This window comes from Meriones unguiculatus, chromosome 15 (assembly GCF_030254825.1).
Source record: "Meriones unguiculatus strain TT.TT164.6M chromosome 15, Bangor_MerUng_6.1, whole genome shotgun sequence".
NCBI lineage: Eukaryota > Metazoa > Chordata > Mammalia > Rodentia > Muridae > Meriones > Meriones unguiculatus.
This window is the reverse complement of record NC_083362.1, coordinates 75,785,062-75,812,318: the sequence shown is the minus strand read 5'-3', so window position 1 is coordinate 75,812,318 and position 27,257 is coordinate 75,785,062. Positions and strand designations below refer to the sequence as shown.

At 47.8% G+C, this 27,257-nt stretch overlaps 1 long non-coding RNA gene across 1 annotated transcript in view; it reads left to right on the top strand.

Moving 5' to 3' along the window:
* Positions 1–4,969, top strand: part of LOC132647998 (uncharacterized) — a 47,122-nt gene extending 42,153 nt beyond the window's left edge. Inside the window, exons 4-5 of the long non-coding RNA XR_009586322.1 lie at positions 2,666–2,731; positions 4,752–4,969. This is a non-coding gene — a long non-coding RNA (uncharacterized LOC132647998). The remainder of the gene's footprint in view (positions 1–2,665; positions 2,732–4,751) is intronic.
* The last annotated feature ends 22,288 nt before the right edge of the window (positions 4,970–27,257 follow it).

Genomic DNA, 27,257 nt, shown 5'->3' with positions numbered 1-27,257 from the left:
AAAAAGGAGCCTGGTCGAGACACAGAGGCTAAGATCATGTGGTATCCTGGATGGAATCCTGGAAGAGGAGAGGAACGCTAAGAGAAACTAAGGAATGTGAGTCAAGGATGACTTTAGTTAATACAGTTTTAATACTGTGTCTCCAGCCATCACGACAGACTGGGCTAATATGAGATGTTAATGAAAGTCGGGGGGGGGGACGTGCTGTGGGATTCATGAGACATCTCTGTGTAATCTTAGCCATGTTTCTCTAAGTGGAGAGATAATTAAAGCAATCCTCATTTCAATCAGGATTGAGACAAGGCTGTCCGCTGTCCTCACTGCTTTTCGTCATAGTGATGGGAGCACTAGCTAGAGCAGCAAGACAAGAGAAGGAGATGTGGCTATGTTCGTATTGCACACCTGAAGTTTGCTATTAGCAGAGTTTATTCTTCCTTCTTCTCCTTTCTCTTCCTCCTCCCTCCTCCTTCCTCATCCTCTTCTCCCTCGTCCTTGGTCTCCTCCTCTTCCCCCTTCCCTCTCCTTTCTCTCTACATCCCTCTCTCAGAGGCAGGCTACATGCAATGACAGATGTGTTGATTATACTGACAACAGGATGAGCGTGCATCTTCAAAGTCTGCATTCATTGGCCACGCGCACAGGAATGGAATATTCCATAGTAAGAAGGTATGGCAAAGTGAGAAACACACAGCAGACACCTCAGCAGGCTCCAGCTACACAGGCTGCTCTGAAGAGTAGCTGTGTGGTTCTGGGAGTTGTGGGCTGAGCATTAAAGAACAGTGGAATGCAGACGTGCACAGCTGGCAGAAGGCTGTTCAGCAGTGTTGAAGGGTCACCTGAGAACAGGTGGCAGTGTTTGTGGCTGTCCTAGTGTGCTTGTTAGTGTCTACCAACTTGACAAACTGGATTCACTCAGGGAAGAGAGAACCTCATTGAGGAACTGCTTCCATCAGATTGGCTTGTCTGTATGTCTGGGGGGGGCTCATTCATGGATTGATTTTGGAGAGCCAAGTGTTTGTCTAAAGAGTAGAACTTCAATCTCTTTCTCTTGTTCAGTTTTCTAATTATTTATATTGTGCATGCCAAGTTTTTTTTTCTCCCTCTTTACTTCTTTCTTCCTTTTGCTTTCTTTTCCTTCCTTCCTTCCTTCCTTCCTTCCTTCCTTCCTTCCTTTCTTTCTTTCTTTCTTTCTTTCTTTCTTTCTTTCTTTCTTTCTTTCTTTGTCAATTTGACAAAAGCTAGAGAGTTCCAAGAGGAGAGCACCCAAGTTGAAAAGATGCCCTCACCAGACTGGATTGTGGGCAAGGGCAAGTTTTTATTATATTATTATTATTATTATTATTATTATTATTATTATTATTACAACATATTTTTGATTGACTGTTGATGTAGGAGAGCCCAGGCACAGACGGCGTTGTCACCCCTGAGCAGATGGTCTTGCACTATATGAAAAGCAGGCTGAGCAAGCGATGAAGCAGCACACCGCTGGCAGTCATTGTCTCTCCATGGTCTCTGCTTCAGATCCTACTTTGTCTTCTTTTGGTTATCACTTGATAGTGTAAGATGAATAAACCCTTTCCTCTCCAACTTGCTTTAGGTTAGCATCTTATCAGAGAAACTGGAAATCAAACTAGAGTGCATATTTAGCTATACCTGTGAATGTGCCACAACCTATGGACACCTAGAAGAGGCTTGGTTGAGGGATTGCCCAGATCAGATTGACATGGGAGCATGTCTGTGGAAGATTGTCTTAACTGTTAATTACTGATGTAGAAGGGCTCAGGCCACCATGAGCAGTACCATCCCTAGGCTTCTGGTCCTGAGTTCTTTAAGTGTCTTAGTTACTTTTTTATTGTTATGATAAAACTCTATGACTGAGGCAACTTATAAAAGAAATCATTTAACTTGGGGCTCAGAATTAGACTCTATCATCCTCATGGTGGGGAATATGGCTACAGGCAGGCAGGAAGGCAGGCAGCTGTGGCACTAGAGCAGTAGCTGAGAGTTTACATCTTGATCTACAAGTACGAGGCAGAGAAAGCTAACTGGGAATGGCATAGACTTTTTAAACTTCAAAGTCTGCCCTAACTGACACACCTCCTCCAACAAAGCCACACTTCCTAATCCTTTCCAAACAGTTCCACCAACTCGGGACCAAATATTCAAACATATGAGCCCATGGGGCCATTCTTATTCAAACCACCACAATAGGAAAACTAGCTAAGGTGAGCTAGAAGACAGCATTCCTCCATATCTTCCTGCTTTGACTTTCCTCATTGACGGATTGTGACTAGAAAGTATAAGTCAAATAAACCCTTCCTTCCCCAAATAGCTTTTAAAAAAAGCAGCAGAGGGAAAACTAGAATGATAGCCAATAATAAAATTTGAACTCACAAGCATAAGGAATTTCATACAAGTTAGTTAGTTAGTTAGTTAGCTAGTTAGATAGAGAGATAGATAGATAAATAGATAGATAGTAGATAATTAAGTAAAATGATGCCTTGGGACCCTGAATCAGTCTTGGCTGATTCACAGTTATTTGTAGAACTCTTTTTCAGCCTCTTAATTGTCTATGGATTTGTAACAAATAAATATCATCTTGCTGATATTTGGATGAACTGTCAAAAACCAAATTTCCCAGGATGTAGTCTCTTCTGTTTTTCAGGTCTGACTATGTCCACTTACCTGGGTTTGGTGACCGTCCACAATGTCATCATAATCCTTGTCCCAGGTGAGGTTCTTGTCTGACTGACTCATGGAAGATGAGGGTGGGGTGCTGGGTCTCGGAAAAGGAGTCACAGCCTGTGAATTGAAGGCGGCAAGGAATGAGGGCCCCAGAGAAGAGGCTGACTGAAGAGGTGGCCTGACAGGGGCCTGCCTCCTCCTTGCTCCTGTGGGGAGCTGTATAGAGCTTCACATAGTTGGTCCCGTTTTGGGGTACGGGGTCTGGCCTATTGTACTGGTTGGGCACTGGCCCCTGGCTCCCTTGTGTGTGCATGTGACTTTCTGGGCCAGGCGGTCACCACTGTTCCCAGGCCCCTTCCATGGAAAGGGAAGCTGCGAGTCATCAGAAGCCCATATGGAAGGCAGCTGGTGGCTGAGTACATGCCCAGAGCTCTGGGGCGGCACAAGACGGTCAATTCTGCATTGTCCTTGTTTGCTGTGAATTACGCCCGCGTCCCAGAAGCCAGAAAGACTGGGTGACCCAGGACACACTAGACTATTGGGTCTCAACCTTCCTAATGCTGCAGCTGCTTCACACAGTTCCTCATACTGTGCCGGCCACAACCTTAAAATTATTTCATCGCTACTTCGTAACTGCAATTTTGCTACTGTTATAATCATAATATAAATATCTGATATGAGACCCTTGTGAAAGGGTCATTTGACCCCCAAAGGGGTCATGGCCCACAGGTTAAGAACCACCACACTAGAGCAATGCATTCATTCTTTCTACAGAAACTTTGGCATAGATATTTTGTAAAGCTCTTCCATTAATTTGTTTTTCTACATTCTTGCCCTCCCCATCATCACAGCTAGTTTGTTTTGTTTTTTTTTTCATATAGGACCCAGACTAATAGACCTCCTCCTGCCTCCTTCCCCACCCCAGCCACCAGGAAATCTGAGAAAATCTGACTATAAGCATGCACTCTGGAATCCTGCTCAGCTACAGGGGTCCAGTTTCCTTTCAGTGGCCCCACTCTACTGCTTTCTGCTGCTCTCTGGCATTACTATCTCTTCTAATAAAGCTTTTATAAAAAGAATAATTTCCCTTGAGTTCCAAACCCACTTTTCACAGACTAGGAGAGACCCTGACAGTCATTCAAGGGTGAATTTGGTTTTGAAGTTTCATCACAAGAGTTATCCTTGGGGAGATGTGTTTCTTTGAATCTTTGCCACACCAAGACTATCCCAGGAAAGCACGTGTGTGTGTGTGTGTGTGTGTGTGTGTGTGTGTGTACATCAGTGTACATACTCCACACAAATGGTTATGTCAAGTCCACAAATAATGAGATTCTGATAATAAGAACCAATTCAGGCCCACCCCAGCTGGCTACATAGGGTTCATCAGCTTCAGGAAGAGCACAGTTTGCTGGGTTATATGTCCTAGCGGTTTGCAGAACAACTGAACTGGAGGAGAGAGGACTGAGGGCAGGTAAAGCTGACAAACCCTACCTGTGAGGGGTTCTAAAAAGGAAGGGATGGAAATTTAGGCATGGCCGCTGGACAGGAAAGGGTTGTGTCTTCCTGGCTATCTGGCCACAGCTGGCTGGGGCCATGCCAGCACCCAAGCCAGGCAACCCACCCCGGTTGTTTTACTTTGAGAGGAATGAGTTGAAAGCAGATTTCAGAACAACACATTTGCAAGCCTGTATTTGACACTGTGCTCTGAGACTCACGGTAGGAAAACCAAGGAAACAGCACCCACAGCAGCTCTGAGAGCTCTCGCTTGGCAGTTCACTAACAAAAAACCTAAGACCCAAAGAGGTGTCCCAGAATTGCACTTTTAAGAAGCTTAATACTGAGATAGAACAGTTTGGGTGACACCGACCTGACCGCGGATGAACTTTGTCTACAAAATTGTTTCGTGCCAAGGTTTTTATCATCTGGAGAATAGCTGCTTGTGGGATGTTTCATCAGTCTTGCAGGGGCCAATCAGTTTGTCAACAGACAAAAATGTGGGGATTGTAATATTCCATCCCTGTGGTCTATTATTTTTTCTTTGCCCAATAAGATTGTTTTTCCTCCAGGAGCAAGGTGGCAATTTCCCAGCACACTGTCAACAGGAAGTGCACCACCATCTGTGGCTGCCCCCTCCTTCCAGCGAGAGCAGCACCTGCCTTCCACAGGATACAGTCATACTCAACGGCCTCTCCATGGGCGAATAACCAAGCTCTGTCGGAAAGCATGGTTCCCAGAGGGGGTGCTTTGCTAAATGCCGGTGAGCACCCCCAGTTGCCAGCTTCAGTACTTAGGAGATTAAAAATGCGCATCTGTCAAACAGCCATGACTTGGCTAGACAGCAAGCCTCTTATTGGAGTCATGGCTTAAACAGTCCCAATAGGAAGGAATGACACAGCTAACCTGGACCATCCCTACAAGGTCCCCATGAGTGAGCACTCCTGTCATTCCCACTGAGACCTAAGGCACAGAGAGGGCCACCAGCCCAGCAGGAACAGAGCTGAAATGTGAGCCCAGGTGAGCAGACCCAGCATTTTCCCTGTGTTCCCTCACAACTTCCAGGCTCAGGTCCTGTGCCCTGGTCATCTGGTCAGCTCTCCAGCCAATCTCTGCTCCCAGCTTGTGCAGAGCAGCAGCATAGAGAGCTGGGCAGCAGCGCGCCCCTGAGACACGGTGGGAGGGAAGGGCACTCGTGGCGGGATGGCTCTCCATTCCCTCTTCCAAGCAGAGTCTAGACAGTCAAGAAGGGCCATGGAAAAGGTGTACAGTTAGGGGCAGGCACCGCACCGCGCCCAGGCTCTACTTTCCTCATGCTGTGCAGCAAAGCAATGTGTGTACCTTCTCTTGCCTTCATTTCATCCTTTCCTGATGAGTAAAATAAGTAGAAATTTAATACCGGAGAAGCTAGTCCCGCACTGGCACTGGGGTGCAACCACAGCACACAGTAAAGCCAGCTCTGGGTCAGTGTGGGGGGAAGGACGGCTCAGAGCACACTGTGGACACTGTGCTGCCGGGTGGAAACGAGCCACTGGCCCTTAGATGACAGAGAACCCTCAACTTTAAAGATGCTGGATAGTTGGACATGCGGTGCCCACAGAGAACACGTGTGCGTGCTGGGAACCGAACTATGGTCTTCTGAAAGAGCAGCAAGCTGGCTTGACCACTGAACCATCTCTCCAGTCCCTGCCTTTAAAAACAAAACAAAATAAAACACCAAACCAAAACAAACAAAAGAAAGAAAAAGACAATGATTTATGTAATCACTTTTTTTTTTTTAGTTGCAAAAAAAAGTCTTTCTAAACTAAGGAAGTTAACTATTGATCTACCATAAGTTGCAATGGTTTTCCTTAGCACCTCGTTGGAGATTTAAAGCGTTAAACTAGAATTTCCTTTCAACTGTTCTTTCTTGATCGGTGATAATTTTATGTGTCTGGATCTCTTTCTTTTCTTTTATGCTTTTTGGCTGTGAAGTCAGTCTACCTCAATATTACTAAAATATCATTCAAAATCATTCCTCATAATTTTGTGATTTTTATATTTTGTTTTTGAATATTTTGCCCATCTGGAACTCATTTTGGTATGATGAGTGAGTCAAAAAGAAGCAGTTTTATTTTATTTATAAATGTTTTTACAATGTTTTTAAGGTAATCCTTCTTACTCATTTCTGTCTTAAGCTACACCCTCCTTCATTTCAATTTCCTGACTCTTGCTCTGTTCCATTACCTGCCTATTCCTTCACTATCATTTGAGAGTGTGCTTGGATATCAGACAGGATAAAGCTGGTTTCACTAAATCTCCTCATGCCAGCCTTCTTCTTAAAAATTAAAATTATATATACATAAATATACTCCTAAATATATGAATATGTATATTCCTACTTATATGTGAATATGTATAGACACACACGCACATATATATTCATAAATACATAAATACAACCTGCTCAGTCTGTAGATGTTGCTTGTATGTGTCTTTCCAGGCTGATCATTTGGTCTCAGACAACCAGCTGGCATTCTCTGCCCTAGGAGGACTATTTCTCTCACTCTGAGCATTCCTTAGGTACCTGTATTTCTTTGTGTAAGCTCCTGAGCTCCCCACTGGCCCCAAATTCTTTCAGATCTTACTCAGAGCCGGTCTCCCTTGTCAGTTGACAAGCAATAAATTTCACACAATAGCTTAAGTAGGAAAAGGGAAAGAAGAAAGAAAGGAAAAAAAATACCCTGCCACGCAGGCATCAAAAGCACCCCTCTCCCTAAACAACACAGGCTAGAAGCAAAGGAAGAATACACAGAAGTTACCTCAGTTTTAGACTCAGGGTTTAGCAAGACTGAAGAGAAACCAAAGCAAGACAGAAGAGAAATAAGCTTCGAAATAGTTCTAGGACAGAAACCATTGCTGTTTGAACTACACTGCAGGTGTCTGAACTTCGTGTATGCTATACAGAGGCCACTGACATGCATCACAGAGAAATCCCTGCCAACACAAGGACGAGTCCGCTCAGCAGCCCCTGCTGGGGAAGTGGAGCCATTGTTGATTCTCCTGCTAGTTGATGCAGAGGAGAAGTTGCTTACCAAAGCTCTCATCTGGCTGGCTGTCAAAACTCTTTACTCTCCGCTCGCTAGCAAGGGTAACTTTGTAGAACACAACTCTAGGTTGGTGTTTTTCTTCCTTTCCACACCTCCCAAGTCTATGCTGCCGGTCGGTATCAGAGGCAGGAAGTGCTGCTGGCATGCGGGCTCAGCATTTTCCTCTGCTGTACCAATCTACAGGTCTTCGTACCAAAGCTGCCTTTGCTTGGTGTGTTTTATTAGCACAACAAGGCAGTTGAAATGAGGAGAGTGTCCTTCACACATCACCCCCGGTCACTGATTCGTGCTGCACGTGCTCTTTCTGAGATGCGAGCTGCCTTTGCACTAGGTCTTGAACCAACGAGGCACTTTGGTTTGATTGAGAAGGTGTCTCATTTGTATTGAGCCCCCTTCCTCCCTAATGGTTTTGTTCTAGAACTCTCTTTTGAAGATTATTTCTTTTCTGTCTTGCTTTGGTTGTTTTGCTTCCATCAGCCTGCCACTGGAGCTATTTCTCTTCTGTCTTGCTAAACCTTGCCTCTAAGGCCCAGTTAACTTCAGTGCAGTCTTTCTTTGCTTCTAACACACATTTAGGGAGAGCGGTGTGTTTTGACGCCTGTGTGGCAGGGTTTGTTTTCTTTCCCTTTTCCTACTCAAGTTATTGCGTGAATTGTATTGCATGGTACTCAGTGAACCTGAGCTGTGTTTCTCATTTCTTTCTCCCAGTCTCTGTCTAGATCAGGAGATCCTAGCATTTTCTACAACCATGTTGCCCAAGACACACTCTTGCCAAGAACACATATTGATGTTTACCCTGAGAAAAGTGGCACTCGGCGGAGTGTAGTGTGAGGTTCTTGCTCTGCGGTGTGGAAAAGGCTTGCATACATATTTGATCTCAGAATTTATACTGTCCTTGCTTGCTGCTCTTAAGTGAGCTGAACATCTGCCTGGGATTTCCTTAACTTGTTAGCAAATCACTCCTCTGCAGCCACTCCCACGGCTCCATTTCTTGCATGGCCAGTTTTATGTGAGCCAGATGGCCCAGCAAAGCTGCTACAAAGTGGGGGAGGGGAAAAGTAGGGCATGGCTTGCCTGCAATATTTCTGCCCAACTGGACCTAAACCCTAGAGCTCTCCCATCCCTGGTTTGCTGGCCAGCCCTGCCTCCAAAAGGTTTTTCGATGAGGGCCACCGCATGCAGCAACTCAAGAAGGCTAGAAATAGGAAAGGCTCCAAATTTCAGTAATGTGAGACTTCCGTTGTTGAATTTCCCTACAGAATCAAGGCCTATGCTCCAAGTCTCCCCTCCCTGTAACCTCAAAGGCAGGACGGCACTTCTCAATTTCTCCTGTCTGCCCTGTGCTCAGCAGATGTCCAGGCCCCTGTGGTGTCTGCAGAGTCCTCAGCCAGGAGGATCCAAGTCAGCAGCATGGGGGAGGAGGTGTTGAGAGCATCGACCTGCCTGAGTCATTCTTTGTGTTACCACCGTCTCTAAGATACGGGGTTTCCCAGGGTCCCGAGCCCACAGAGTGATGTATAGTTGTTGCTTCGTGTGTCCTCTCTGAAAGCCAATGACGAGGAGCAGCTGCCTGCTGCTCCTGCTAACTCATACACGTCCATATTTCTCTGCCGTTTGAAAAGCGGTCGCTCCCCCACACCAGGGACTCCCAAGTCTGAGCAGCTGAGATTCCAGACCTGATATAAAACCCAATGCCTCAACTTCCTGTCTCCCTGCTTGATTCAACTTGGTCACGTCTGAGCTCTGAGCCAGCTTCCCACCCCCAGCCTGTGAGAACAGCAGAGGCTGTCTGGAGACTCCTGTTAGGCCGCTGCAGAAGACAAGAGGAGCTCACGCTGAACCGGTGACACTCACACGTGATCCCCGTGCCCCATGTACACATCAGGAACACTCCACGTTCATGCCATACCACGCACCACACATAAGCCACATGAATGCACATCCACACACCACAACCACGGGCGTGTACACACATATCACACACATCCTCTACACGCCATACACACGCCGCACCAGTGAACACCCTCCCACAGACATACCATCCAGTAAACACCTGTCAGGACAAAAGCATGCGAAATAAAAGACTTGCACTTTCTGCCTCCTGCCTGCACATAAGGATGCGGGCTCTCAGCTGTGCCTGTCACCACGCCTTTGCCCTGCCACCGTGGACTCTAACCCTCTGAAACCGTACGCCCAACTGAATCATTTATTTTATAAGTTTCTGTCAGAGGTCATAAGTTTCTGTGGCATTTTATCACAGCAATAAAACCCTATGGGCTACGAGAATCACTTGATTAGTTCTTTGGGAATTCTCTATATTTTCATCACATTCCAGCTGAGAAGCTACCGAAAATTGATAGCTGCTGGGAGAGGGAAATTATATTCTTTTAAGAGTGATGCCTCTGGTAGGTCAGCCATGCTTTAGTGGAAGGACACACAGCCAGGAGTAGCTGGTCTATACAAACTATATTCAATGGGGCAAAAAAAGAGGGCACACAAAATCAGATGGTTTCAGAGAGGGGCGAATCAGAAGGATTTGGTGTTTACAACCAGGGTGCCATGTGACACAAACATCTTACCTCTCTCTGTGCTTTCTATCTGCAGCCCTCCTGTTCCTTAGCACAGTGATGAGGCCTCATTCTCACAGTTGAGAACCTGATGGGGAGCAGCATGAATGACCTCCAGAATTCTCCTGAATCTATCATCAGTCCCCTCTGGTAACACCAGCTTCTGGTCTTTGAGTGGAAGCCAGGCCTCCTCCACCACAGGCCTTCACACTGGCTGTTCTGAGGGTATCATACTTTCCTCTGCTACAGTTTTTGGGAGGGCCCCTTGCTTCCTTCATGTGCCTACCCATGACCCAACAGTGTCCCCTCCTTCTTATCTCCATTTCTGACTTTATTTTTCCTCCATGATATTTCCCACGTATGATCTCATCAAGAGTAACCTAATGACTTCTTTTATCCCTTCTCTCTCTCTATGCCTGGACTGAGGGATTAAGATTTGCATCTGTTTTGCTCATTGCTGTAATACAGATCCAGGAGTCAGGTCTGATACACTGCACTCAGGAAATGTTGGTTGCGTGAACAAGTGACAGGTTTGGAGTCTAATGATGGGTAGGATCTGAACTGAGTTCGGGGCCGCACCGGTGGCAAGGGGAAGGCGGCTTCAGCTGCCAGTTTCTGGCATTCCTCCATGACCGCTTGCATGCGTTACAGTCTCTATGGGGCTGTGCGCTGGAGCTTGAAGCCGCTTTGAAGTGGGCTTCGGGGTAAATCAGAGTAGAAAGGGGCAGGGCAAGTGACAGTGTCTGAAGAGACCAGCTGCGAGCAAGACCAGGCATTTATTTTGCAAGTGTGGCTTAGTTTTCGCTAGCTTCTGACTGTGTTGGGGGGTGTGTAGAGGTGTGTGTGTGTGTTTGTGTGTGTGTGTGTGTGTGTAAATGTATGTGTATAAATGTCTGTATATATATATATAGGTATGTGTAGGTGTCTGTGTATACAACACAATTTCTCATGCAGAACATATTCATTTTTAATTTTTTTCCTTTTATTTTTTTTTACAGTTTATTCATTTTATATCCTGACTGTAGCTCCCTTCCTCATCTCCTCCCAGTTCCACCGCCCCTCCCTCTTCCTCCCTATCCCCTTCCTCTAGTCCACAGAAAGGGTGAGTTCTCCTCCTCTGCCATCTGCCCGTGGCTTATCAAGTCTCATCAGGACTGCCTGGAGCCTCTTCCTCTGTGGCTTAGCAAGCCCTCATTACCAGGAGAAGGTGATCAAAGAGCAGGCAACAGAGTTCATGTCAGAGACAGCCCCTGCTCCCCTTACTAGGGAACCCACTTGGAGACTGAGCTGCCTATTGGCTACATTTGAGCAAGGGTACTAACTCCTCTCCATGCATGGTCCTTGGTTGGTGCATCAGTCTTTGCATCCCCCACACCTGAGCCTAGAATTTTTGGTTGTGTTGGTCTCTTTGTGGAGCTTCTGTCCCCTCCGGGTCCTTCTATCCTTGCCTTCTTCAATAAGACTAGCTGTGTAGAACATATTCCTCCTGGAGAACCTTCCAGGTGGAATAGATCTCAGTGCTTGAGCTTGTACGGAATGCCACAACCCTACATCCCTTTGCTTGTCAGCACTTGGGTATGATTTCACAGATGCTACAGATTTTGGTCAGTAAGCTAGTCACATTTTTGGTACCTTGAGGCCCACAGATCACAACCTCATAACTGAGAAAGCTTTGCTGATTTCCACTGTTGGTCAAAACCCAGCATCACATACCTTAGCATGGAAGCTGCTCTTAAAGGCTCTGCAGAGACTCCGTGCCTCCTTTACTGTTCTTCCACATCCATGCCTGCCTCCCTGTTATTTTTAAAACATGACCCCCAAACCCCACAGGCAAGGACAGCATTTCACTGTACCCCCTCAGCAAAAACAGACCGTGTATAATGGTTAATTCAAGATCAAAGAGTCAGACCAATGGTAAGGATCCCTCCCTTTCTCCTGAAGGACTCATCTGGGAGGAATGGCTCCAAAGCCTCACTGGGTCAGCCTCTCCCATGTGGACTGTGCATCAGCCAGTTCTCTCTAACCACAATTTAGAAATAAGAAAGGTTTGTTTAGGCTCACAGTTTAGATATTCCAGTGAGTTCATTCGCTCTGAGGCCTGGGGTAAGGCTCCTGGCTAGGAAATGAGGTGGAAGGTCTCATCGTTAACCAGGGAGTAAGACAGGAAGATGAAAGGATGAAGTACTGCTGTCTCCTTCCAGGACATGCTGCAGTGATCTAAGAACATCCCACTGGCCTGGCCTCTTACAGGTCCCGCCCTTCCTGGTGTCAGGATTTGTCTTGGCTCACAGTTCAAGGAAACACGGTACATATCACAATAGGGACAGCATGGCAGCGGGATCATGAGGCAACCAGTCACGCTGTGTCTGTGGTCAAGGCAAATGCTAATATTCAGCTTGCTTTCTTCTTTTTTCTTATTCTTTAGGCGGTGCTCTCAGCCCATGCAATAGTCAGGGTGGGTCATGCCTTGGATGGTCTCTCCTCAGATAAACCTCCGTGGATATTCACAGACACACCCAGAGATGTGCCTCCTGGGTGATCCCAAATGCAGTCATGCTGACCATGGCAGCAGCTTCACAACTCTTTGGGACCAGGCCTTAACACAGAAGCCTTTAGCAGGCATTCAAAGTCCACACCTGCTCAGCCTGCTGGTTATCTCAGGTGTGTCCGGAGAGGTCTGCTCCATCCAGCACAAGCCTGTGGCTTCTGCTGTGTCGTCGGGAGTGCTACCTGTTGCCCACATCGCCTGGTTGTCATGCATGTTCTTCCTGGGCCTGTCAACCGTGTGAGCACATCACTTCCTCTGCTGCTCACACGGGGACAGTCCACAGGTTTCCTCCATGGAGGACTCGGTGCTGTGCTGTTGAGACAATGGATGCATGCGCCGGAAAGGAAGACAGGGAGAGGAGAGCACAGATCTTGGGGCCAGGCTGATGTCTTGAGGAGCAGAATCAAGAGCATCTTTATTCCCTCACATCCTCTTAGGCCAGCTCTGCCAGAGGCCTCCAGAGTAACAAGAGACAGAGCCTGTCTGGGCCAGACACCGAGATTTTTTATATATAGTTTGGTAAAATAAAAATGTGGAGCCATAGATGACATTAGGGTTGGAGCTCAAAAGCATGTCTATTAATCAGAGCCAGGCACTCGTGCAAGCACACGATGTAAGTGAGGAGGAGCCTGCAGTGTGTCTGCACAGCATCAAGGCCGAGGTGACTGATGCTTGCTCACTCCCACTAAGATGGCTGAGAGACCTCAGGCGGGGGTGGTGGGTGCATCCAGCACTGTGCACGTGCGTGTCACTGGCCTGCCCAGCACATATGTGCAGTTTGTAAGAATTATTTCCTCTTCTCCAGGGTGTGGTGCTGTCCATAATTTGTATGTCATAATTTGACATAAAAGGTTGAGCAAGGGAGGGCCCATCAATCAGGATAGGAGTTGGTCCCTGGACCTGGGAGCATGAACTTAGTTTGACGTGCTGGCAAGATGGAGAAGTTGTTTTGGAAATGTCTGTACTCAGACAATTGTCTCTTTACAAGTTATCCCTGAGGTGGCTGGACTCTGACAACTGTCTCTTTATAACCGAAGCTGTTCAGCTATTGGGAGGTCCCCAGCACCCCTCACCCCACTAGGACCTGGGACCTTGAACTTAGTTTCTCCCTATGATTAAATGGAGTCTGAAACCAAAATGGTAGCACTTTCTCTTGTTCCCATAGTGTATTTCTGAATCTCAGCACAGGGTGAAGCCAAAGCCACCAGACAGCTCTTTCGATGTTTAAGTACCTGGACAATAGCAGAGAATGGCAGAGAGTTATATGAGTGCCAGGAAACCTGGCAACAGAGCAAGGTCTCCTGTGCCATCATGGTATCTGCTCTGCTTATCGTCACCTCATCACAGGACATGCTAGGAAGCTGGGACTCTCTTCCTAGCTCATAATAGTCACAGACCTACAGTTAGCCAATCAGGGGAGTCTTCTTGAGCTTCAGGGCTTGCTTTATGAGCCCCCATGGGAAAGAACTCTGTTTAAATCAATGTGAGGAACCCGATGGGCCTATTGAAGCTACCTGTGAGTGAAGCTGAACACACCTGTTTGGGAGGAGAACGGTCCTTCGGGGCCAGGGAGAATGTCAGACAGTGTGGGGCGTGGCAGGTGTCAGCAAGTCTGTGGAAGAGGGGACCTGCTGTCCCATGCTGCTTTCCGCACTGCTGTGCTGTGCATATCCAAAACACATCTGCTCCTGATCCTCGCCAGGGAGTGTCTGTAGAGTGCAGACACCTTGCTGTCTGAATCTCTACCCTCCCACGTCCTCCGTGCTCTCAGATAGAACCGACCCCTCCCTAGGACATCCTTTGAACGCCTGTCCATGGACCTTGATGCACTAACAACTGAAGCCGCCACATGCAGGCGGGACACATTGCAGAGTCAGTGTTGACCAGATGACCCGAACCATCCTGCCCTTTACCTCTGAAAGAGTCCAGGAAAAAAGAGTTGATCGGGCCCATGCAAGGAGCGATTTCACAAGCAATTTGCAGTCTTAGGTGTTTTATTTATCAGGTGTATTTTATTTATTTATTAACTCCAGCTGCATGCTGCCTGTGGATCTGTTCACACATTGTAATCACAACACACGCTTGACAGTGAACCTTCACACTTCTTGACCTAGTTCCTAGGCCCAAGCTCTGAGTGCATCACCACCCCACTTTGCCACCGGGAGAATTAAGTATCTGCTTTATTAGGATGTTCTATGCACACATATAGATTTTTAAAGGAGCAGGATTTCCCCCAGCGATTGTGACTTTTTCAGGGCAGTTTATTCTTGCACAAGCATCTTTTCACACACGAAGTGTGTTTGCACAGCACCTCACCCAGGGACAGTCCCTGTTCTACTGCATGGCACGGTTCCTGGGTCAAGCCTGGACGAGCTCCGAAAGCAGAGTCCTAAGGTTCCTCCTTCTGTCTTTCCAATTCCACATCACTCTTGAAAGAGCTTTCTGAGAAGGGCCAGCCTCCTGCTTCGCAGGGACATCTTTATGTTGTCCCGGCTGGTTTTTATGTCACCTTCACACAAACCAGACTCATCTGATAGGAGGGAAGTTCAATTGAGAAAAGGCTTTCTTAGAATCGGGTTATGGGAAAGCCTGTCATGCATTTTCTCAATTGATGATTGATGGGGGAGGGGCCGCCCCTTGTGGGTAGTGTCATCCCTGGACTGCTGGTCCTGGGCTCTATCAGAAAGCAGGCTGAGCAAGCCACGGGGAGAAAGCCAGCAAACAGCAACACTCCGTGGTCTCCTCATCAGCTCCTGCCTCCAGGTTGGCAAACTCCTGTGTGAGTTCCCGCCCTCAGTGCTTTGGATGATGAACTGTTATATGGAAATGTGAGGAAAATGAACCCTTTCCTTCCCAAGTTGCCTGTTGTCACAATGCCTCATCACAGCAATATTAACCCTAACTGTATCTCCTGTGATATCTGTTTAGCTGCTCGAGATAGTTCCCTTCCCTTCCTTTCAATTCTTTTCTTCACTGAAGTGAGTCCATCTGGCCTGGTCACCTTCACAGAATATTTTCAGTCAAATGCCTCTTTTTAATTTCAACTACTTATTGTGTGTGTGTGTGTGTGTGTGTGTGGTTGCCCAGGGAGACCAAATGAGGGTGTTAGATCATCTAGAGCTGGAGTTACAGACAGTGTGAGCTGCCAGATGAAGGTGCTGAGAATGGATTCCAGTCTTCTACAAGAGCATCAAGTGTTCTTAACTGATGAGCCATCTCTCCAGCCCCGTCAAATGCAGGCTCAAAGAAACAACTATCCCCTGCCCACATGGACCTGCCTGGTGGGCCTAAATCCTGTGAACAATAGGACCTGAGTGTAATTTCTGAGACTACAATGTCTTCATTCAGGTTAGGATAAAAAACAAAAAACAAAACAAAACAAACAAACCCTGGCTTCTCTGGAAGGAAAGTGATAGCTTCGAGGTGTAGAGGTGGAGCCCCAGGATCACAGGTCCTTGAAGTTGGCTTCAGTTGAGCACCCTGAGGTCCTCTGAACACCCACCTTCTCCCACACTCAAGCCTTGCCCAGACCCGATAAACCACAATCATTGGTGCAAAGTAGGAAGGCTGAGAACTATCCGTGCCATTGCAGAGGAGACGGAGTGCTGAGAGGGTGGGGCAAGCCAGGAGATTTTCCCCTGGGTGAGAGAGCAGGCACAAAGGCCCCTGTAGGTGGTTACGGAGCATGCTGGCACCTCTTATAAGCCTTTGCAAGGCTTACTAAAACAAAACCAAAACACAGCCTCCAAGCTTGGAAGAGAAAAAAAGCAAAGACGTTCATCTGCATAGACACTTTTCTAAGTTGCCACCTAGCAGAGGGTTGCGTTTATCCGGTGCTTTCTCCAGGTGTTCGCAGTGAAGGCAGCTGAAGCCTCAGCTTCTGAACTTGCAAGGCTAGGAAGCTTGAGCAAGCACAGCCAATACAGATGGCTATCACCCCAGAGCAGTATGGAGCATTCTTCCATCCACTCCTAGATTTATGGGTTTCATCTCTGATGCAAATAATTATCCAAACAACTTCTGCTTTGTTTTAGTGGCTTGATGATTCTTGAAAGGCTGTCCTGCTGGGCCTTTCCCCTGGGAACAGTCATCCAGCCACCCTTCTGGAAGAAATTCCCATGGCTTTGCTCCATAGCAATGTTCTCAGCACGGAGCCTTCTGAAGGAGGCTGATTAAGACTCAAGAGATAAACAGAACCCACTAGATTCAGGAAGTAAACACCTCACAAGTCCCAGGAAGTTCCTGAGTTACAGAAGTCATTAGGCCCCTCCCTAGAGTTACACAAGCAGTAACAACTGTGCAGGAGGGAAGACTCTCTGACAGGCCCAGCAGCCTGCAAGGCCATGCAGGGAACTCTAGAAACTCATCTAACATGAACAGTCATCCATGTTGGAGTGGGAAGCTTGGTGATGGAGTGACCTTTGAGTCACCCGTGCTCCTGTAAGTAACCCCAATAAACTGGTTCACTAAGCCAGACTTGGGTGGAATGTATTCTCTGGTCTGTTGTCTATGCCCTATCTGGCATGAGTAGACATTTCATCATCACTCCCTAGGGACAGTCACATGACAGCCATTCACTTGCCTCCTAGTCATCACTACTACCCTGCTTTAATTTCTTCTGAGAACACTGGCTAGTGCTGGATGGCTGAGGATCTTCCCTCTGCATGTTCATTAGATATGTTATGCAATGCTTGGATGTAGTTGTTTGATTTTGAAGGTCTTTCAGAAGAAAACTTAGAACTCTTCAAGTTCTACAAATATAGGATCATGCTTCCAGTTGCCAGAGGACAGCATGGGGTCTCTCAACCGTGTGTTTGTGTAAAGAAGAAACTTTGAACCACATAGGCTTTGTGCTGTGTGCCCAGAAGTGTAGGAGAGAAGACTGTGGCAGAAATGACTGGCAGCTTTCCCACAGGCCCCACCCAAGCTGAGGCACAGCTAACAGGAACTTTCAGAATGGGGAGTCGGGTAGTTGTTCTCACGAGGAACTGGCTGGCTTTCGGTGTGCTCCATCAAGGACAGATGGGGAATAGGTGAAATTTGACAGAAAGTTTAATAATTTGATTTTTAAATTATTATTGTTATTATTGTTATGTATGTTCTGCATGTAATATGTGCATTGTGTGTGTGTGTGTGTGTGTGTGTGTGTGTGTGTGTTTGCACATGCCATGGCACTTATGTGGAGCTTAGAAGATGACTTTTGGAAATTAGTTCTCTCCTTCCATAGTGAGTTCCAGGATTGGAATTCGGGTCATGCATAGCAAAGGCTTTTATCTTCTGCACCGTCTCACAAGCCTGACAGTAAATTTTCTAGCCAAGTTCACACAAGCTTTCAAGAGTGATCGGAAGCAGGCTCCTTGGGAGTTTTCCATTTTCATCATGAAGTGTCCTTCAGCTCTTGCAAAGAACAGGAGAAAGCACGTTTAAGGATGCTGAGAAGGACAGATGTGCACTCCTTCAACAGCCTGTTGTCAGGGTAGTTAAGACACTTCTCGAGTGATGTCCAGGACAGCTGCAATTCTGTCAGGCAGAGCTGACCACAACCTTCTGTGCACCCCACTAGTCCCTCACTCCTGGGACACAGGTCCCACCCTTGTCCTTTTGTAGTACTTGACTTCCTGTCAAAGGCTGAGCCAACAGAGCCAAGGGGCCAGAAGTTCCCACCACTTCCAGCACTAGGCCCTCCCACACCTGCGCTGGGCCCTCTGGCTCCAAAGAGACGAATCTTCCCAGAGCACATCTAACCTCAGCTGGAGACACAAGCATGTGACTCCTCTCTCCTTCCCCGTGCACAGCAGACTCTGCACCAGGAATGACTTATTTTGTTGTTGTTTCTTTCTCAGCTCTCCTTCCCATGAGCCTTTGCTGTGTCTTTGCTTCAACAGTGTAAATTACATGGGGAGAGGCCCAGCCTCTTTCCCTTCAGACACAAGAAAGCATGGAGATGGCCAGACCTTTTCAGAAAGCAGGATCTCGCCAGGGCCCCCGGTGACACTCTGACATTTGGACCCTGGACTGAATGTGGAGTACAGATGCAGGCAGAGAACATGGTCTGCAGTAGGACACGGACCCTGCGTTCTCCATTGACCTCGGTGGCTGGAAGGGTTAGAAATTATCTCTGCACTTCAGTGTGAATACACAGGGTCAGCCTCAGATCTGGGGACTGAAGAAAGATAAAAGTATTCCTTTCTCCACAGACATGCACGCAACAGCTGGAAATCGTGAGCTGGGATTATGAGGGGCGCTCTCTCTCTCTCTCTCTCTCGCTCTCTCTCTCTCTGGTTTTCCTCCCAAAATGAGCTTGAAATGTCAAGGGTGTTCAGAAATATCCAGATGGGCTCAGACATGGTCATGCACGTACATATGAAAGTAGCACAGGGAGATGCGACACGCATGGGGAGAAGGTCACATTACCTCAGAGGCAGCAATGGAAGTGAGCCAACTCCAAGTCAGCACCGGAAGCTGGAGGAGGTGGGGGGAGGCTTCTCCTCTGCAGCGTCCAGAGGGATGGACACCTTGTCCATAACTTGGTTTTAGCCTCTTGATATTTATTTCAGACGTCCAGTCTCCTTGTTATTTTAAGCCAACAAGGATGTGGCAGTTCATTGCAGAAATTACAGAATCCCAAAAGGGATCAAACAGAATAGGCCCTGGGATGCAGCCAGGTCCTGGGCCTAAAACATACCCAATGTCAGAGACCTGAAAGTCAGCCAGTTAGGCAGAAAGATGGAAAAGAGGGGTAGAACCAGGCTCTCCTTTCTCAAGAGATCCAGGGCACTTCAGGTCTCTCCCAATAGAGGATTCTCCTCTTTATGTTCCCAAGAACCTTATGATCCGGGACTCAGAGATGTGGTTCCATCTCAGCACAGGTTTATACTGGGGGAGCTGCATGCTTCCCAACCTGTGAAGATCCAAACAAAGCCATGCAGACTCATGACTACCACAGTGCCCAGCCATGAATCCCAATCTTCCAGAGAAGGACTGTGTCCTGTCACAGGGAAACAGTAGAGTGCCTGAGATAACAGGAGCAGATGGTAGGGCCCATGTACTGGCTCTGAGAGAGAAGGGCTGATGGCAGAGTCTGTGTCCTGCACATGTTAGTCAGCCTTTCATCAAGGTAACAGGACACTTGACTGTAAGCATGATGTTACTGTGTACTGTGTAAAGATTCAAATGCTGGTTTCTGTGTCCCCATATCTGATTGCACTACTTGTACTGAGAATCTCCTGTCTAGATGTTGTGTAAACATTGTCCCAATTGTCCCTTGATATGTCAATAAAGAAGCTCAACAACCAATGACTAAGCAGGGGAGAGAACAGGGCTGGACTTCCTACCAGACAGGGGAGGAAGAGAGAGAGAAAGGAAGTAGGATTCAGCCATGAGGAGAGGTCCAGGAGGCAACAGGAAAGAGCAGCTGGAGCAGAGAAAGCCATAAAAGCAAGTATCTCAGGGATTCACACTCTGAGGAAGCCATGTTAGCTTAGAGATTTAAAATAGACTAATACTGCTCAGTTCTTGTGCCATAAAACTTGTCGAACAAATACAATAGTTCAGTCTTAATTATTTGGGTGCTAACTGGGTTAAGAGAGAAGCTGGAACACATTTTTAAAAAACCACTAACACTTGAAATCTATGCCTTAAAAGGACGATTTGGATTTGTGGCTTCAGAGGTTCTGTGGACACAATTGATATAGACCTGTGTTAAGGCAGGAGGCAGGAGCATATGGCAGAAGCTGCTTACCTCAGGGCAGCCAGGAAGCAGGGGCCAAGAATAGAAAGAGGCAAGATACACCTTTCAAATTCATGCCTTTGGGGACCCACTTCATCCAATCAGACCCTATCTCCCGCTGGTCCGTTCACTTATGGATTCATTAGTAGGGTAACAATGGTGAAATCCAACTCAGAACCCTCAGTGAATTAGACCATTGATGAGGTCAGAGCCCCTGTGATCCATTCACTTCCCAGCTGTGCTGTCACCTAAGAATGAAACCTCCAACACATGAACCCTTGGGGGGGGCCTTTATGTTAGAGTTTGAATATGAAATGTCACTCACATGCTCATGTTTTGAGTACCTCATCACGAGCTTGTAGCGCTAATTTTGGAGGAAACTTGAAAGGTGGGACCTAGCTGGATGAAAGACACTGTGGATGGATCCTAAGGAGTATCTCGTCTCTAATCCCCTTGCCTCCGTTCCCCTGCTTCCTGTCGGCCAAGTAGTGACTAGCAGCCCCTCTCACACTGCTACCACTATGATGTTCTTTCCAAGCTCATGGGCCAAGCAACCGTGCGCTGAACCCTCAAAAGCCACCATAAATACTTTTCCTTCAAAGGGTCTGTATAAGAAAATTGGTCACCATGAATTTTTTTTAAAGTGAAATAATGCACTCCACATCTAAGCCATCCACAGCCACTTCCTAAAAATTCTGTCCACTCTCCCTTATACCTCATAGCCCAGAATAGGCAGTGGAGACACTGGCAGACTCCTAAGGGAACTTTATGGTGAATTTGCTTTAGGAGCCTCTTGTGACCTCCCTCTGTTTTGGAGATTTTGCCTTGAAGTGTTAGCACTCCTCATCAGACCCCAATGCACTCCTGACTGAGCAGTTTACCAAGCAGCTTCGTGTTGCTCTCGGACTTCTCACAGAATGCTGAAGTCAAGTACTGTCCTCCCAAGCAACACCAGAGGCAGGTGGGTGTGATGGGAAAAAACCCACTGATAATTTCAGGCAGCCTGGGGCAGGAGCCAGAAACTGCAGGATGAGGTGGGAGGAGCTGACTGAGCTGTGGGTGAGGACTTTCCTTCTGAGCTGTGAGCAACAGGACACCCTACCAAACCTCTGGTGGAGGAGGTTGCCTCCCCAGAGTTGTCAACCATCACCAACCCTTTTTTCAAAGACAAAGCTGTGAGATCCTCTGCCTGAAGTATTCTCCCTTTCCCAGAGCTTGGACACCTTCTCTAATTCTGGCTTTGTTCCATGGTGCTAAACTGGTTGAGAACTCTCAGCCATGGAATTGAACTAACCCAGCATATCCCCTAGAAGACAGTTCCTTATCCAAATGCCAACGAGATAAACACTTCCATTCTCCAAGTGGAGAATCTTCCAGGCAGAAATAGCTGCTCATTAAGTTTCCTGCCCCACAGTTGTGGTTACAATCCCCATCGGGAAGTCTTAGACATTGCTGGGTGGGAGTGGGTAAAAGATTGAGAACAAATGTCTTGGCTGTGTGGACTGTCAAAGCCCCAGGGACACTAATGCATCCGTGGGACTCAGACTGTGACTCAGCCTACGAGCAGTGACAAATTACTGAAGAAGAGGAGGCAGGGTGGGTGAGTCAGCCTCGGAGACTCCCACGAGAAGACAGAGCTGGGACCACCAAGATCTGTCCCACAGCCCCGTGAAAGTGCAGAGCAGAGTGGCCTGTGCATGCACCCCGAGATCTTCTCTCCCCGAAGAGCTGGATGCTGCTGGAGGTTGTGGGTTTAGACTTGGCCCAACTCTCCAGAGCGGTACAGAGCTAGAAAGCTGTGGCTGCATGGAAAACTTGATTTTAGTCTCCTAATCCAAACAGACTTGGATGTAACAACCTCTGAGGTTGTGTAGAAAATAGTGCAGAACTTTCTAGAAACGCAACAATCATCATAGCTTCAATAGGGCCGTGCTTCCTATGAAGCAGGCTGGATAGGTGCTTCTAGGGTGTCCCAGGCTCTCATTGACTCACTTGAAATCTGTGCACCCCTGCAGAGAAAGACACGGGGTCCCGGACGTTGGTAAGGACTTGGGGGACCTTGGTGAAGCCAGCTCAGCTCTCTAATCATTTCCTTCTTCTCCCCTCTTTTCTGCAATTGGATGACACACTCAGCTCACCTCCCTGCTTTTCATCAGCAGGAAACACCAACATGCCAAAGGAGGCAAAGACATTCCTGTGAGCACCTGGCATTGTCCAGAGACTCTGACACTGTCCTGGTTCGCAGGCAGAGGATGGTTGACCTGGCTGTGGGCAAGAGTTGGTAACACAACCTAGAGTCCAGGACTCACCTTGCTAATTCTTTACTCCCATCTTAGACCAGTCATAGTGTTGAGGTGGCAAACTCCCTTCTGCTTTCCCAGTACTTAAAGACTTGCCAAAGCAAGAGGCTTAGGGCTGTCTGATCTCCCCGCAGTATCTGTGGTACCCAGAGTCTGTAGTGCTTAATTGAACACCAAGCCAGGCTGGATGCTTTCACTCTAGAACTTGCAACATCGCGTTGTAGAGCCCAGGAGTGTTTGCGGTGTTTTCTGTTTTGTTTTTTGTTTTTGTTTCCTTTTAAATTTCTATTTTAGATGGGGAGGGTGCAGAAAGTCTCTTTTTAAACTCATAAGATACTTGTAAACTACAACCACAAAGTGGTTTTGTTACCTAGTGGAATAAAGAAAAAGTCAAAGTAAGCAGTTAAGGATCTTAAGTAGTTTCTTAATTTGTGTCACAAGAAGAGAGACATTTTTAGTAAACGGATGGAGATTCGACACAAACTAATTAACCCCGAGCTTGAGGACACTGGATGCCCTACCACTCAGTGGTTCCCCTACTCCTCCTCACATGCCAGTTCACACCATCTGCCCCTCATGACATGAACACGTGACCACCAGGGGCAGTTCTGGGAGTCAGCCACCAAGATGCCAGGGAGCAGAGCAGACCCACCTGGTGTTGCCAGGGCTTCACAGTGCCCCTATTCCCATCACTGCTTTTATGCCAACCACACGGACTCACTCTACAGAACTGAAATCGGGCACTGCGGCCCATTTAAACACAAGGGAGAGGGTGTGCCTGGGCATGTGAGCCAGGAAATTAAGCACACGGATTCTCCTGGGTGTGATTGTGTTAAACTGCCTGAGGCAAAAACCACGTGAGGGAAACCTGGAGATTTCTCTAGATCTAGGGAGATTTGCAAACAAGCCCTTCCTCATACCATCTGGTATGCCCCCTTGTGTCTTTGCACCGTCTGGAAGCCTCAGCTGCAGGCAGAAGGGACCCTCCCCAGGTTAGCCTCATCTCCTGCTTCCACACAGCTTTCTCCATCATTCAAAGAACATGGACTTAGTGATGACAAACCCGAATGCTGGGAATCTAGCATCGCCTTAACTTTGGTTAATCATACAACCACTTACTGCACAATAGTGCTGCATGAAAACATTTCTTCAGGCATCTACAGATAGTTACACCCGTGTTCATGAGTCAATGCATCCTCTGCAGCTGAGCTGGCTAAACCTGAACTCGGTGGGGGGGGGGGGCAGCCTGATTCAGGCTGTGTGGGTCAGCTGGGCGTGACTCTGGGGCTTGAGTTCCACTCAGCTCTACCGCCAGGTTTTCAGTCCAGGGGTCTGGCTTGAAAGGGAAGCAGCAACCACTAAATCTTTCAGAAGCTGGTGACAGTGTACAGCAGACAACTAAACCTCTCAGGCAGTGACAGCTCACATTCCATTGGCCAAAGCATGTCCCATGGCTAAGGCCAATGTTGCCGTAGCAAGAGCAGGAACTCCTTACATGGAGCTGAGTAGAACTGGGGGTGAATGTTTGTGAACAACAATCCAAGTTTTCAGACTGCCCCAAAGAAGCCCATCTGTAGATGCAGGGGCAGCACTCCCCCGTCAGGGGCTGCTGGGAGTGTGTGAGTTGGACAGGCACGTCTGGCCAGCCTCTGAGGTCAGTATTGTCCTGGTGATGTGCAAATACTGAGTAATGCGCCTGCTGCACCTACACACACAGCTTACGTTGGCCTGGGGAAGGCGTGCAGCTACAGCGGCTCCCCTACCAGCTGTTCGCTTTCACTCTGAGGCCTCCTCCCGGCACGCCTGACCTCTGTCACCAGAGGAGTCTAACAGCAGCATTCTGCTGGTCCTTCCTGGTCTTAAGAGACCAGAGCAAAAGTTGCTTTCACCAGTCACTTCCTCCCTCCTCCCAAAGCCATACCAAGAACAGTTCTCATGCCAACACGCCTTTGATCGTGCGATGGGAATTTGGCACCAGCGTAGGGTTCTTAGGAGAATTTATATTACCATTAGGATAATGAGACATTCTACTAGGGTTCTCCAGAGTGGCTGGGGGAGTTGCTTTTGAAGTGGACCAGCTCATGATCAGCAGCCATGAGCGTGACTGCGAGCCTTTTGGCCTGGGGACAAGGGAAGCCTGGCCTTCGAGGATGGTTGCCTGACCCCAAGCCAATGTTGGAGCTGAGCCTATCCACAGGGTCTTTCCAAAGGCTCCACAATTATGGGTGATGGGTTCATCTTCTGGCTGGCCACATGTCCTTGGCCTCTTGACTGCCTCTGTCTGATCTCAGCCTGAGAATGTCACAGGTGTCGTGAAGATGAGCTGAGGCATGCAGAAGAAAGAACCTGGCAGGTATGCATAATAGTGATGCCCATGAGAGTGAATTCTTCATGGAAGATGAAGGTACAGATAATGTGACAGACCAGGGCCAGGTCTCGGAAGTAACCACAGGGACCTGAGTGGGAGACAGACCTGCACAGCCACGACAGCTCAGGTCACATTGCTGGTGGAAGAGAGACAGAGCTACAAGCTCTGCTTTTAGGTGTCCTACCTAAGCTCTAAGTCTTTTCTTGTGGGACAGACTTGGATGGCACTGCAGATGGGCTCCACAGTATACTGTCCTTATGAAAGCCATACAAAGCTTCCTTGATGAGGAGAGTGGGCACAGTACAAGTGAGGCAGGTGACTTTTCCATCAATCTAGAGTCTCAATACTTTGATATCTTGTTTTAAAAAGGTATTCTGGCTTCCGGCTATACTGCCCTGAACATGTCTGTCTCATCCCGTCTCATAACACTGTTCCTGGTCATTTTTACCTCCACTTCTTCAGAAGGAAGCTTGTCTTTTTCTTTTCTTCATTTCCCTGCGGTGTTTATCCTCAGACAAAAATGTTGTCTCTCCTTTCTTCTTTGTAGGCTTCACCTTCACTGTTGGTAAAACACAGAAAACTGCTAGTCAAAGGGTCGCCAAAGTCATAGCGAGAGCCAGCAAAGCTGTCATCAAGAGCTAGGGAAGGCGCCTTCAGAGGCAGTGCCATGACCCCCTCAGTGGTGCACTGAGCCCCAATAGTTTACAAAGGGTTTTACCCACCCACCCACACACACACAGGGAATCTTGCCTGGCTAAAGTTTCTGCTGGCAGGCTCCCCCTTCAACTAGCACTTCCTCAGTGTCTGCCCGTGTCTCAGTCCTGCCAGGTACCAGGTAGGACTTGCCTGGCTCCTGCCCTCATGGAACGTGGGAGCATACTCAGACCAACAGCAAATCAATCAATACTGGGGAGAAAAGCCCTTGAAGCCACAAGTATATCCAGCCAGGGTGGGCAGAAAAGCTGGTTTACACCTGAATTTAAATAGCCCCTCCCTCCCCTCTACCCAGTGATGCTAGCCATTTCTGGAGATAGCACTAGAACTCAAGCCAATGCTAAGGGCCCGCATCTCCCTTTTCCACACCCCAAAATAGCCTACCTCTGAGTCATCACTGCAACCAGGAAAACCCTGACTCAGATGTTCTCTGGGGCTGAGGACAATTCCCAGCAGGCATGTGGTTGTAAGCCATAATCCCACAGGGCCAGCATCTGGAATGGAGCAGCCGAAAGGAAGCTGGTGAAACCCCACAATGCCATTGTGGTCACACATCCTCACTGAGCTTGGTGGGAGTTTGGCTCCTTAAGTCAACAGTTATGCAAGAAGATGTTCTGTCTGGATACAGCCCGGGCTTTGGGAACTGGGTCAAGCAGGTAGCAAGAAAGAAGGCACAGGGAGAACCCTGCATCCGGGCTCATTCATCAGGCAGACGCCGGTGGGGGCTGGGCCACTGACCACGATGAAAATGGGTGTTTCAGCACCTCTAGATTATGCTTGTTGGAGGGCCCTAGGGCTTCATCCCTGACTCTCTCCATCACTAGAGATCCCTGCATGATCTCAACTGGCCTCAGGGCTTAAAATACCTCACAAGAGGACGGTTCTGGGCTCCCCTATCACTTCTCCCTTGGGCTCCAACAGAACATACAGCTACTTCTCATATGAGTCAAATACACAGGCCCGTGCTACTCTGCTTTCCACCTCTTTGCTGTCCCCCAAGGTGACTTTCCCACAGCCTTCCTATCTCGTCTAAAGGAAGATTCATTCTCCCAAGAAAGCAAGCACTTGCTTCCCATCAGAGAAAATCCAGAATTGGACCACTGTGTGCACCTTGACTGAGCTCCCATTGCCACCTATTTCAGGATATAAAGTACATCCAGGCCTTTGGAATGGGGGTTTCCTCTACTTTCTCTCCTGCCATCATTGTCCCAGTTTGTATATGTACAATTATATTCTCTTTGTTTGTTTGCTTGTCAGGGTTTCTCTGTGTAGTCTTGACTGTCCTGGACTTACTTTATAGGCCAGAATGGCCTTGCACTCACAGAGATCGGCCTGCCTCTGCATCTCAGAGTGCTGAGATTACAGGCATGTGCCACCATGCCCAACTCACAATTATATTCTTAATGGTGTTTGGCTTTTTAACATCTTAACAGAAAATTTAAACCATTTTGTGATTTAAATCTGATCATTTTGTGGTGGTGAATATGGTCAACTCAACGCGTCTGTGAGAGACACCTAGATTAGCTTGACTGAAATGCAAAGACCCAGCCACTGTGGATGGCACGTTCCCTAGGCTGTGGTTCTATACTGCCACGGAATGGGAAGAGCCCATCTGGAGGAGCAGTACATCAAACAGCATCCGACCCAAGAAATCTCGAGAGCTGTGGGACTGAGGACCACTTCCTCCCTTACTTTCTGCTTGCCCAGAAAGCAAGGTGAGCATTGGCATTCGTCTCTGTTATTCCCAATCCCCCCCCTTGCCA